At 41.5% G+C, this 14,672-nt stretch overlaps 1 long non-coding RNA gene across 5 annotated transcripts in view; it reads right to left on the reverse strand.

Moving 5' to 3' along the window:
- Nucleotides 1–14,672, reverse strand: part of LOC118935937 (uncharacterized) — a 60,978-nt gene that overhangs the window by 41,521 nt on the left and 4,785 nt on the right. For 4 of the 5 annotated variants that reach the window (XR_008995418.1, XR_008995417.1, XR_008995419.1 and 1 more), the window contains exon 4: nucleotides 14,231–14,341. This is a non-coding gene — a long non-coding RNA (uncharacterized LOC118935937). Of the gene's footprint in view, nucleotides 1–13,110; nucleotides 14,045–14,230; nucleotides 14,342–14,672 lie in introns of those variants that run through there. The other variant, XR_008995421.1, reaches the window with a different exon arrangement.

Genomic DNA, 14,672 nt, shown 5'->3' on the forward strand with positions numbered 1-14,672 from the left:
CTTTCCCATTAGCTGGACATCCCCCCAGTTGGAGACACTGGTACCAAATTATCCTTGGACTTCTGCATAGTTCCCAAAGGACTGGATTGGAGGAATGGAGATTGTAGCTCTTCCTCAGAGCTGCCACCTGGTTAATTCAGGCCTCTGTCAAGCCGTTTGCCTCTCTGCTGCCTCAGTTTCCTGGTGTAAAACAAGGGGCTTGGCGAGACCACCACTAAGGCTAGGCTCCTCCTAGTTCTAGCTTTCTAGGGTTCTGGGTGTCTCGGTGGGCTCTGCACACTCGGGAATTATCCTGCACTTCTGTTTTGCAGACTAACCATCAGTATGATTTATAGGCACCAGGATTTTACTGCTGCTGATGGCTCCTCATGATAATGTAAAAACAGCTCTATTCCTGGATATTAAAAGCTTATTTTTGATGGATATGATTTTTGATGGATCCCACTATTTTCCCCTAATAGAATAGTTTCCAGATATCGTGGGAGATTTTTTTCAGAATAGCAAACCCATCTTTATAAGAAAATTTGTATTTAAAATGTTTATTTTGTTTAAAGGAATACATCTTAATTATCAAAGAAAATTCTAAGACAAGATTCCCAAGACATTTTGGATCACCTGAGCATCACCAAAAAGATTACATAGCTTTAAACTAAACGTCCTGCTATTTACTGCTCAAGTCCAATTAACCGCCATTTTCTTGTATGTGCAATGTGCTGTATTATGTTTCATTGGCTTTTCATTTATTAGAGTAATGTAGTCATGTCTGATTGTGATCAGTTTCCTTATTCTTAAGTAACAGCTTTGCAAACTGTCTAGCATAGAGAACCAGATCCACTAAGTTCATCTTCAGAGAGACCAACCGTGAAGAAGACAACTGGTTCTATTTGTTTAGGTCTGTCACACAAACTGAGAAGTAGGTGTGTGTGGTTAAAAAATTCAGATGGCCAACAGACACATGAAAAGATGCTCCATATTGCTAGTCATCAGAGAAATGCAAATTAAAACCACAATGAGATATCACCTCACACCACTAAGGATCACCACCATCCAAAAGACAGACAACAACAAATGTTGGCGAGGATGTGGAGAAAGGGGAACCCTCCTACACTGCTGGGGGGAATGCAAATTAGTTCAACCTTTGTGGAAAGCAGTATGGAGGTTCCTCAAAAAGCTCAAAATAGACATACCATTTGACCCAGGAATTCCACTTCAAGGAATTTACCCTAAGAATGCAGCAGTCCAGTTTGAAAAAGACAGATGCACCCCTATGTTTATCGCTGCACTGTTTACAATAGCCAAGAAATGGAAGCAACCTAAGTGTCCATCAGTAGATGAATGGATAAAGAAGAGGTGGTACATATACACAATGGAATACTACTCAGCCATAAGAAGAAAACAGATCCTACCATTTGCAACAACATGGATGGAGCTAGAGAGTATTATGCTCAGTGAAATAAGCCAGGCGGAGAGAGACAAGTACCAAATGATTTCACTCATATGTGGAGTATAAGAACAAAGAAAAACTAAAGGAACAAAACAGCAGCAGAATCACAGAACCCAAGAATGGACTAACAGGTACCAAAGGGAAAGGGACTGGGGAGGATGGGTGGGAAGGGAGGGATAAGGGTGGGGAAAAAGAAAGGGGGCCTTACGATTAGCATGTATAGTGTGTAGGGGGGGCATGGGGAGGGCTGCGCAACACAGAGAAGATGAGTAGTGATTCTACAGCATCTTACTACACTGATGGACAGTGACTGTAATGGGGTTTGTGGGGGGGACTTGGTGAAGGGGGGAGCCTAGTAAACATAATGTTCTTCATGTAATTGTAGATTAATGATAACAACAACAAAAAAATACTGCATGGCCTCATTTACATGTGGAACCCAAAACAGCCAAACTTACAGAAGCAGAGAGTGGAGCAGTGGCTGCCAGGGGGTGGGGGGAAGGGGAAATGGGGAGCTGTTATTGGGAATAAAGTTTCAGTTATGCAAGATGAATAAGGTCTGGAGAGCCACTGTCCAGCACAGGCCCTGTAGCCGACCCCGTTGTGTTGCACACTAAAATGTGCTAAGAGGATAGGCCTCACGTGAAGTGTCACTGGTATTACTACCCTCACAGTAAAGAGCGTGGGAGGGGGCTCTGGGAGGTGGTGGCTGTGTCCATGGCCTTGGTGACAGTGATGGTTCCACAGGTGGATACTTCTCCTCAAATTCATCAAGCTGCACACATTAAACACGCCCAGCTTTTTACATATCTCATACCGCAGTAAAGTGGCTTGAACAATGTGTGGGAAAGGATTCAACCTCACTGTTGAAAGGAGCACGCATTGTAAAAAAAAAAATACCAGGATTGTACAGTTTTGTGCATGCTGATATATGATTTCTTGGACCACGGCTATAATACCGGTGCTTTAAAAGTTCACTGTTAGCCATGGACATACAATGGCGAAATGACAGTCTCTTCAACAGATGGTGCTGGCAAAACTGGACAGCTACATGTAGGAGAATGAAACTGGACCATCGTCTAACCCCATATACAAAAGTAAACTCAAAATGGATCAAAGACCTGAATGTAAGTCATGAAACCATTAAACTCTTGGAAGAAAACATAGGCACAAACCTCTTAGACATAAACATGAGTGACCTCTTCTTGAACATATCTCCCCGGGCAAGGAAAACAACAGCAAAAATGAACAAGTGGGACTATATTAAGCTGAAAAGCTTCTGTACAGCAAAAGACACCATCAATAGAACAAAAAGGAACCCTACAGTATGGGAGAATATCTTTGAAAATGACACATCCGATAAAGGCTTGACGTCCAGAATATATAAAGAGCTCACACGCCTCAACAAACAAAAAACAAATAACCCAATTAAAAAATGGGCAAAGGAACTGAACAGACGGTTCTCCAAAAAAGAAATACAGATGGCCAACAGACACATGAAAAGATGCTCCACATCGCTAATTATCAGAGAAATGCAAATTAAAACTACAATGAGGTATCACCTCACACCAGTAAGGATGGCTGCCATCCAAAAGACAAACAACAACAAATGTTGGTGAGGCTGTGGAGAAAGGGGAACCCTCCTACACTGCTGGTGGGAATGTAAACTTGTTCAACCATTGTGGAAAGCAGTATGGAGGTACATCAAAATGCTCAAAACAGACTTACCATTTGACCCAGGAATTGCACTCCTAGGAATTTACCCTAAGAATGCAGCAATCAAGTATGAGAAAGATCAGTGCACCCCTATGTTTATCGCAGCACTATTTACAATAGGCAAGAATTGGAAGCAACCTAAATGTCCATCGATAGATGAATGGATAAAGAAGATGTGGTACATATACACAATGGAATACTACTCAGCCATAAGAAAAGGGCAAATCCTTTTTTGCAGCAACATGGATGGAGCTGGAGGGTATTTTGCTCAGTGAAACAAGCCAAGCGGAGAAAGAGAAATACCAAATGATTTCACTTATCTGTGGAATATAAGAACAAAGGAAAAACTGAAGGAACAAAACAGCAGCAGAATCACAGAACTCAAGAATGGACTAACAGGTACCAAAGGGAAAGGGACTGGGGAGGATGGGTGGGTAGGGAGGGATAAGGGGGGGAGAAGTAGGGGGGTATTAAGATTAGCATCCATAGCGGGGTGGGAGAAAGGGGAGGGCTGTACAACACAGAGAAGACAAGTAGTGATTCTACAACAGGTTGCTACGCTGATGGACAGTGACTGTAAAGGAGTATATAGGGGGGACCTGGTATAGGGGAGAGCCTAGTAAACAAAGTATTCGTCATGTAAGTGTAGATTAATGATTAAAAAAAAAATGCAGTTCCTATGTGGTGACCTCTAATGAGTTCTACACAATGATATAAAGGACATATAAAAGTGTAGGCAAAGGGTCTGTTTGTGTTTATACAGAGGATCAAAGCCTAATTGGGCTACCCCGAAAATGAACTAAGATACGATATGAAAGAGAACTTCCAACATCAGCACTCTCGGGAAGACTCATGCCAGAAGATGATCATCAAAAAGCCCCAACAAAGATCCACGCACTGCTACAGCTGTAGATGCACTCATCCCACCAGTTCCTGGACTTGCCATGGAAATGAGGAAGGAGATATCTAAGCTGGCCTGTGCATACAGTAAAACAACAAATTTGACTGGATCTATACTGTTGGAACTCAACCAAGAATTAGGAGAAGTGCAAATTGTAGCGCTCCAAAATCTTACAACTACAGACTATTTACTGTTAAAAGAACATATGGGATGTGAACAGTGCCCAGGAATGGGTTGTTTTAATTTGTCTGATTTTTCTCAAACTATTCAAATTCAGTTAGATAATAACCATCATATCATTGATAAGTTTTCACAAATGCCTAGGGTGCCTAACTGGTTTTCTTGGTTTCACTGGAGATGGCTGGTAATTACAGGTATGCTTTGGTTATGTAACTATACTCCTATTATGTTAATGTGTGTGTGCAATTTAAGTAGTAGCTTAAAATCTATACATGCTGAAGTTACTCTACAAGAAGATATGTCAAAGAAATAATCAATCTTCCCTTGTTTTCTCCCGCCTGCTACTTCTATAGCTTTTCTTCTTCCTTCCTAATTACAACGAATTCTTAAATAGAATTCGTGCCTCATATCAAATTTACTGAGTATCATAACTCCTCCAAGTGGTAAAGATACCTCAAGACAAATGCTGGGCATAGAAGCCACAGGGCATAAATATGCAAAGAAGTAAAAAGCTAACCATTTCAAACAATAAGGCTTCTCTCTCACTTACCAACTTAACATTTCCCTGTATGGCCCCAGAAGATGACTGGTTAGCCAGAGACGGGTAAGATTCCTCAAGGGAGGAACAACCTAAGACAGGCACAGTCGCAGGGGGGCCATCAGGTGAGAAATTGGGGATCAACAGAGGTGAGGCTTAGAACCTCACCCTCCCTGTTCTGAGAGAAATCTTCTGCATCCGTGGATGTTTTATTGCCCTGGTCTAGCTTGGATTAACACATAGTCTACAGGCACACACCTGATCATCTACATTTGCTCTCTTACAACACTAAACTATGTTTTCTACCTTTATGTTGTATCTACCTACCACTTCAGCATTTTATTAAAAATAATAAAGAGAGAAATGTGGTATCCACATATAAATCAAGTATAAAAACCAAATGAGTATTCATATTTGAACTGACTGTTTATAGTTCATAATGCATGAGCAAAACCGAAAGTTTCTGTGATGACTGCCCTTGTACTGTTCACCATGTAACTTATTCACTATGTAAGAATTTGTTCTCCATGTAAGAACTTGTTCGTTATGCTTCAGAAGATTGGAGACTGACGAAAATTAGGCTTGGGGTGGATTAATGATTCTGCATTGAGCATTGACTCCCCTATACAGAATTTTATTGTTGTTAACAACCATTTGATCAATAAATATGAGAGATGCCCTAACAACAACAACCAAAAAAAAGTACACACTTCCAATTGTAAAATAAATAAGTAACCGGGATGTAATGTATAGCATAAGGAATATAGTCAAAATATTGTAACAACTTGGTATGGTGATAGCTGGTACTTAGAATTATCATGTATATAAATGTTGAATCACTGTGTTGTACACCTGAAACGAATGTAATGTAATACTGTGTGTCAACTACCCTTCAATAAAAAATAATTATCTAAAAAAAAATAATAATAAAATAAAAGTTCACTGTTATACTTTCACAAAATACTGGTAAAAGAATTTCTTGTATATTTATTTTGTATGGTTGGGGTTAAATTTCTGAAAAATACTACTAGAATGGTATAACCCCAGGTATGCAAATATAAAATGAGTATTCTCCCCCCACTGAACCCCACTAATGCTGGGCCACTTTGCACTCTGACTGAGAGTCTGTGAAAATACCAGCATCCTCACTATTTCCAATATTGTGCATTACCTTTCTATATTGGCTTTTTTCCATCTGATGGATTAAATGATTTCTCTTCTGTTAGTGTATTTTTAATTCTACTCTTTTTTGTGTTTGTGTAAGCATTCTATATGCAAATAATAATTTTGGAAACTGTTATATCCCTTCTTTTCCCACTAAGTTTACCATTTGTCTCTGGACCTTTAAAAGCATCTATATAACTGTATGTGCCAGAATGAAATTCAAAATTTGATACTCATCATTATCATGTACCTTGTATGTCCGTCATAGTCATGTCACTGTAAGAGGGTAGGGAAAGTGATGAATTTTTACATAGTTATACTCTAATAATTTGAATGCATAGAAAGATTGGAGAAAATTCCGAAGACTCTTACTTAAATATGGTTCTCAAAATCTTAGGTGGAGACATACAGTAATAGTGGGAGCTTTGCCTCATATTCTAAGGAATGAATACTCCTCAACTCATAAGGCTAAACAAGTTCATAATACAAATTTGTTAATTAATGAAAAAGAAGTAACCAAGTTATTTTTTGATAAGCAAAACTACTAGTTAATCTCCTGCTCCCACATTCTAAATGAACACAGTTGGTTGTCTAAGAAATTGATTTGTAAAAATTTATCCCCCAAAATACCTATCTGACCAAAAGATCTGTAAGCGATGAAATGAACACTGGAGTCTTAAATTCAACCCTCATTATTAATACCTAACCTTTGCATGACATAGTTTGCAAAATGCTTTAAAACTTCTTCAACTTGCATGACATCTAAAAACATCTGAATTGTTCTCATCCTCCAATGTTAATTAAGGAGAAATACTTTCCACGTCAGGAAAAAATGTTCACGTCATCTGGCATTTCTGTGGTTCCTTAGTTTACTGCTTGTAGGAAGCAACTTGCAAATACATATTTTTCATGGAAAATGGAGAAAAACTATTTTTGCTTTGATTATTGAAGCCACTGCTTATACACTGCCTGCTTTTCCCTGCATAGCATTCGGCTCATGGTTCCAAACATGCACTTGAACACCGTAGAGAGGAAGGGAGCCATCCACAGGCGTTTAAGACCTACAAGGCCATTCAACACAGTGTCAGCGTCTGTTTGCTTGACCCACAGTGAACTGGGTTAAATATGAAAGAGAAGATCCAAAAGCCTTTCCATTTTGCCAATTATGTTAACCGAACAACAGAAAACTCTAAGCAAACAAATATAGAGGGGCGGTTTAATGCCCGACGTTTGCTCCATGCTTTGCCAGACACACCACCACACAGGAAAACAATGAAACAGGTCACATGGAGGGATGGGCTTTGCCTTTTAATCATCTAGCTTGTTCTCCTTTAACCTAAAAATGCACTGCAGAATTTCCCTGAACAGGAAATCCCTGAATAGGGTAGAATCAGGTTGGAAAATATTCTCAGCCATTACAAATCACAACCCAGATTAAATGTGTTATTTAGTTACAAACCATAAAACCTAATCCTTATGCGACCATGTGTCCACCACTGCCCACTGTACCATTATACCCACCAGTGCCCAGTGTGCCATATGTCACAATGGCAGCACTTGGTTCCTTCCCACGGTGCTTACCACGCGTGGTCTGTGATAGAAATAGCCACGGACAGGAGAATAGCTCAATTTTTGCTCAGGTCATTTGCTAATGTCTGTTTTCCGCTGGTCCTAGAAAGGACCTCTTTCTGCCTTGCTGCAAATGTGTGAAAATGGGCACCAAGAATTCTTTCGATTATGAAGAATGGAAACTACATCTGTCTGACTCACCTAACAAAGGGCAAAAAGTAAAATCTTGCCAAAGTATTTTTTGGTAGGAGGGAAAGTAGTGAGTTTTGATTTTTATCTATTTACTGGGGAATTTCCTTCTCTTTCTCTGGAAATTGCCTGTGCCTGTATGTACTCAGTTTTGTTTTATTGGTTGTGAGCCTTTTTGAGCAGTAAATAACAGGTAACAGCTTTTTGCTCAGTGATATGTGACCAGTTGTTTCCAGGGAAATGTGTCATTTGAGTTTTTATGTGGTTACTTTGCATGCAAGATAAATAAAATATCAAGGTTCTCCTTTACACTTTTATTGCTACAGAACATTACAAAAGAGTCACCCATTTTTTTTCATACCATTATAATTTTGTTTACTACATGTAACTTAAAAAAAATCTACCTGTAATGTGTAGAGTGGGATAGGAAGGAAACTAGTTTTCATTAGCATCATCCATCTTGTCATGACAGAACTGGAGTGCTGGCTTTCAAGGGCTACTGCTTCTATTTATTATTACTCTATTCTTGTTTTTCTTTGTCTGCCTAGTCTAGCATGTGCTTACTATCACTTCAGTTTTATGGTCCTATAGGTTGCAAGTGCCCCATAATTTCCATTTTCAGTATTTCCCTGGCTCTTCTTTCACTCCAGATGAATCTTCAAAGTCAGCAAAAGGAATTTGGCTGGGGTCATTTTGCATTTTTATACATTAGTTTAAGGAGTATCATGTCTACAATACTGAGTAGGCTCAGTGACAACTATGCTTCCTTTCTGAAGCACTTCAGTTTTCTCTAGCTTATGGCTTTCTTCTTATTTTTCACTCATAGTTGCTAAGTTACATCCCGGGAATGTAATTTTGTTTGCTATGGTGAATGCAGTATTTCTTACACACAATTTTCTGAGTGTCATTTGGGGATAGAAACCTTTTCATAGAAGTATCTTCCCCAAGTGAACGCTTGTGTTTTTTCCTAATCCTTTTCACACTTTTGTGTAAGGTTTTTTCTAGCGACCAGCACCTTCCTGGGACTGTTTGAATGTGTCTGTGGTAACAGAACACTTCTCTTTACTCTATAAAGGTTCCTGCTGTTCTACTGCTCAGAATGAGGCTGAGATCTGCCTTCCGTCACCTCTCAGACTAGGACGTAGCAAGCCCTTCTGATTTAACTATGGAATTTTACTAAAATGAATGCTAACATTTTTCAGACGTCTGTGTGCAATAGGGAAAGAATCTTACTGTGCTGACTGCCATGAAGATCCATGCCCTCAATGCATTTACTGATGCTAACATAGCCCGACTCTTAGATTTCCGGAATGTGACATCATTTTGATATGCTCTGGTTAAAAAAAAAATTTGCAGGTAGGCCCATTCCTGCATTCATTCAGCCTATATTTGTCTGTCTGCTCCATGCCAATACGTGTCATGTAACGTAAGATAATGCAATGTGATGCAACATGATTCCAGATGAGCTGTGACTCCACAATAACACAATGGTGCCCACGGACGTGGGACTGGAGTGGGGTGTGACTACTCTAGACATGGCACTCAAGGACCCATCCCTCTGAACAGATGACAACCTCAGTGAATGAATGACGACAAGGATTCAGCTTTGAGCTCACAGGAGTGCCCTGAGTTGGGAACTGATTTAGTCTCTTCAGTGAACAAGGCTAGTCCGGCAGCGGGTCAACAACCAGTGTTGGATTTATTATCAAGTGTGTGAATCTTCGCAGGCTCCTTCTATTCTAAGACCCTGCACCTAAATTCAGGTTTTGTAGTTCTATATTCTTCTTAAACATAATTTTTTTAAGCTTCAGATCTCATAAAACCTGTATCTGCCTCTGCTAATGGCAGAAAGACAGAGATGCGGGTGAGGTCTGATCAGCTGTTGGGCAGGTCACACGGAAGACTGAACACTTTCCTTGAAGGACAATCCAAGTTTTATAAACAAGGGAGCGGCTTGACCATACGTTTGAGAATTTGGACACATATATGTAATCCCTTCCTCTCAACAGGCTTCTCTTTTAAAGCAGTTTCAGGTTCACAGCAAAATTGAGAGGCGGGTACAGAGATGTCCCATGTATCCCCCACCCTGCCTGCTACAAAGCCTCCCCCGAGATCAGCATCCCCACCAGGTGGGACAGTCCTTACAAATAGCGAACCTACAGGCACACGTCATTATCGCCCAGGTCCATAGGCAACACTAGGGTTGGTTCTTGGCATCGTGCATTCCACGGGTTTGAGCAAATGCATAGCGACACGTATCTGCCATTACAGCGTCAGACAGAGCGGGCTCGCTGCCCCAAACATCCCCTGTGCTCCACCGCATCACTCCCTCTATATAGCTTACATTTTATAAAAACAAAATTCTGCATCTTAGATTTCGGAAAAAAGAAACACATTTCCATGAGATGATATTTTGTTTTGCTCCTTGATTTAATATTTAAAAAAATGAAACTAATAAGATTTTTGTTCAATTTGGCACTTGAAATATTGTTCCCCAGCTGGAATTTTAAACCCTTTCCCCCAAACAAGATGACATGTGCGTAACTTCTCAGCAGGTAGAAGAGCCCAACTAGAGGCAGGCCACGGTCACCAAGAGAAGCGGGCAATGTTTAATAGCTGTGAGCTTATGGCCATGACACAGGGTTATACTGGGACCCTGCAGTGCCCCTCCGGTCCTAGGGGTGGCTTTTTGTATGTTCATGATGCTTATGCACACCTCCTACAGCGTAACAACATACATACACACACACTCTTATATGTACATGTATAGTGATAACACACTCCTATAAACACACATGCACACTATCAGTTCTTATTTGTGATGGTGATGTCCTCTGAAACACCACGAACACAGAATTAACACACACTGAACCTTGAGGCTTACAGGTGCCGGTGAGCCTCTGGTCACAGTACTTTTATCAACTGATCAGTACATAACCTTGTTGACGTGTGTTTCTGCTGAATGACACTTTATTTAATTGTTGTCTTGTTAACACTGGAGACACACCCATCAGCACGATCGCTACCACCCAAACGAGTCTTATGTACCAAGTATTTTCTCTGTAAGGTGCATCCCAGCCTTCCTGCCCTCAGGAACACCAGACGGCATCTCGGCGCTGTGCTTGGGGTCATTTTTAGCAGCAAAATCACCAACAAAATGTGAAACACGTTTTAGACCACATAAAGGATGCTTATGGACAGTAGGAGAACCGAACAAGGAAGGCAGAACACTGAGTGTTCAGCACCAGCGGGGAACGTGGATGTCGGGGGGCTACACACCTCCCTCCCTCTGCATGCCCACGGATGACTGTGTGTACATGCAAGCATTCATTTGTGGTCACAAACAGATTTCGGTGAGTGGGCATATTCGCGAATACGTAACCTACAGACAGTGAGGACCAACAGCGGCTACCTTGTGCAACAGACTGGGCTTTCTGAGGGCGGGACACATCCTGCACCTGCTCTAGTGAAAACGGTGTTGTGCTCAACCCTGGTAATCCACACACAAAACTATTTTCAAACATTTAAAAATTGTAGAGTTATTTTTGAAAAGCCCGAAATTCAAATAAAATTGATGAATTTTGGGAAGAGGGGGCTTTCTCTGCTTTTTGACCTGCCTTTTGCCCTTTGGGAGGGTAAACGGGAATCGTCCAAGGCGTTATTACGCACGGCACCAACACTCTAGAAATCATGCTTTTCAGAGTCTGGCATCTTAGTTCCATGCGCCGTTCCTTACCCAAAGACAGTATTTCTTCTGCCAGAAAACGAGTGCTAAACCAAGAACAATTCCTAACTATGTGTTATTCCTGAGTTGTTCGTAGTGTGAAGTGTCTAATATAGAACAGCCGGTACCCAAATTAATATTCCACCACAAATTGTAAGTTGTCCGGTCGGTATTTCCAATGCCCACTTTCCCATCAGGAATTCTTTGGTAAAATAGCCTCCTGGAAGTAATTCATCTCTGCTCTGGGGGAGGCCTGCTGGGGAGGCGGGAGCCCCCAGGATCCGTGGACACGCATGATTTAAAGGGGCCTGCACGAAAATCTGCCAGGGACAGAGCCGGCATCGTAGGAGGTCTTCTGGAGTGCTTTCAACACATTTTTGTCTTATAACTCACCCTTGTGTGAAGTTGCAGGGCGTCTGTGCTCCAAGACTTGAGGTTCGATCATGCAAAATGAAGCAAAATTAGACCTTCATCTGTGTCAACACCAAATCAATGAAGTTTTCAACATGCTTCATCCCTGTTTCTGGCAGAGAATTGGGGTGCTGGAGGCAACGGTGCACACACGTCTGCCAGCTCTGCGTTTCTTTGCCCGTAGGAGCTGCATTCCAAAGAGTTCCCGGATCCTGGGGCTTCAGAAACCAACAGCGGGCACAAGACCCTTTTGCAAACCCAGTGTTCTGGAAGATACGCCGATATCGACAACACGACTCCAAGACAGTGATCACCGAATCCTTCTGTCCTCCCATCTCCTAGAAACCCCCATGAGGTGGCATCTGGAGTTTCCTGGCTGGAAAATTCTAGGACTGCGAGGGCTCTTCAGAGTGAAGGCAGAGCGTGCACCCTGATGGGGAGCAATGGGGTCACCAGGCGATCCAGTGCCTGAAGGGATATGCCAGGCTGGGCTCTAAGCCATGACTCCTGGCTTCAGATCAGAGCCCCCATTACAAGCAGGGAACCTGGTGGGCATAGGAGCCTGGGGGTGAAGGCAGTCTGACGGACCACTGCTGACCTACCGTCAGCAGGACCAGCTGCAAACCCCAAGCACAGGTAGCACCGGGTCCCTAAAACGCCTCCAGGCTCCACCAGGACTGGCCGAGGGGCCACCAGGACTGGCTCATATGTGACCAGGTCACCAGGACTGGCTCAGGCATCAGCTGAGCTGCAAGGTATCTGCAGGTGGTCAGGACAGAGGTAATCAGAAGTGTACTGTGCCTATGGTTCATTCTGCCACTAGTCTTGCCCCAGGACGCCTTAATCGCCTTTCAGTGGAAATAAACCTGATTCCAAGAGCGCCCGAGAAGGACAGTTCCTCCCGGACCCCACACAAATGCTGTCTGATCTAGAAGGATTCTAGCTCTCATATAAGGAACTAATAAGTTACTATATTTTTGTCATGACTATAGAATGTTTGGACACAGACACAGCATTGCTAAAAATAAACACTGACAAGGCCCTTGTCTTCCAGGTCGGCCTGCTCTATACGGTCACTTAGCCGCCACCTGCACGTAACACCCAGGTTAGCGTGCTCTGTACCGTCTTATCAGCACCGCCTGCACTTAACACCCAGGTTAGTGTGCCCTGTACCGTCTTATCAGAGCTGCCTGCACGTAACACCCAGGTTAGTGTGCCCTGTACCTCATGTCAGCTCTACCTTGATAGAAAATCCAGGCTAAGCAAAGAACCATTACATACACTAAAAATGTTAGTCCAGAAACAGGAAAATTAGGCCCTTGCTTGCTCTACATTCTCCAGTCTTAAACAATTCACTGTTTCTGAAAAGTGTTCGAGATTAGCAAAAAGACCATTTTTTTACTTTTCAAATTCTTCCAAACTGACAATTTACTTGGCTAGAGGGATCAAAAGCAGAACTATAAATTTTGCTTTTAAGAATTCAGTGTTTACAATTCAAATTTGTTTTCATTTCTGAGGTAGACTTAAAAATCCTTTCGTTGAAGAACCCTAAATCATCTAATATTTAAATAGATGTCTAGGTTTCTAGTGTACAATTATTTTTAAAAAGTGCTCTGTCTTGTGAACGTTAGGTTAACTGGCAAGTTATTTGTCTTGTTTTGTTTTTTGAAAATCTTAAAGGTTAGTCTTGTGCTAATTTTGCCACAAAAGCATGTTACGCTAATAAATCACTAGATAAATCTGTCTTTGTTCTCGTGAGGGGAAAAAATAGCTATCACACATCCTTAAGTATTGTAAAATGTGTTTGGGGAGGTCAAAGTCATTCTGAGTCATGATTTTCATTGGATGGTACAGTTTTCCTTTCCTATTTTAAAGGATAGATTCTTTTTTTAAAAAAAATGTAAGATCATGTACAGCTATTTGATGGATTTGGTTAATTCATTTTGAGGAAATAATAATGTACTTCAATCAAGTGATAACTACACGTACATCAGAAGAACTTATGACAAAGAAGAAAACCTAGGGGAAATTCCCAAAACTTAAGTCAAAGAAATGACAATTTAGTAAACCTTTTTTCTTAAGTGGACTGGGAGAGAAAGTGTGATGTGACGGGTGGAAAGTTAGCCAGACTTGGTGCTGGAGGAGTTGAAATCTCAGTTCCCACGGCACAGACCTAGTTTAGCTGCCTGAGATCTTCCAATTCCTCATCTGTGATGGAAAAATCAATTTATGTGCCTTTGTCTTGACATAGAAACCTGCGGCAGACTCCCCCCTAATGTTTCTCCCATGGGACGCACGGGCCCGAGGGTGCACCGCAGGAGTTTCCTTCCGTCACCAACTAGATACGTAATTCACATTTAAAAAAAAATCACTTTCTTAACCAGGAGACTGTACCTTCCATGAGGCAGGACCCAGGAACTCTTTTTGGTTCTTGTTTTGGCCACTACTTCTTGCCCATCACTTAACCGGATCGGTGGCACACAGTAGATGCTTACCAAATATTCACTGTAAAATGAATAAGGAATTAATGAATACGAACTGTTTAAAGCCACTCCTCTTTCAAGTTGAGGAAATTTCCCCAGACAATTGACCACTTTTAAAAATCCCCTTTGGCCACTGCTGCATCTGTTATTTCGAGGTGCTGATGATTGCCAACATTCAGCTTCTTACCTAGGGCATTCACATACTTTTTAAAAATGAACATCTCACCACTGTGCTAACATTTGAAATACCAAAAGGAGGGAGCCAATTTCTTCTGTCATGGGCTTTTGATTTTGTCCTGGTTGAAACTCCTGCACTGCCTCTGTTGGGATGATTAACATCATTTGTGCTACGT

The sequence above is a fragment of the Manis pentadactyla genome, chromosome Y (assembly GCF_030020395.1).
Source record: "Manis pentadactyla isolate mManPen7 chromosome Y, mManPen7.hap1, whole genome shotgun sequence".
In the NCBI taxonomy this organism is placed as follows: domain Eukaryota; kingdom Metazoa; phylum Chordata; class Mammalia; order Pholidota; family Manidae; genus Manis; species Manis pentadactyla.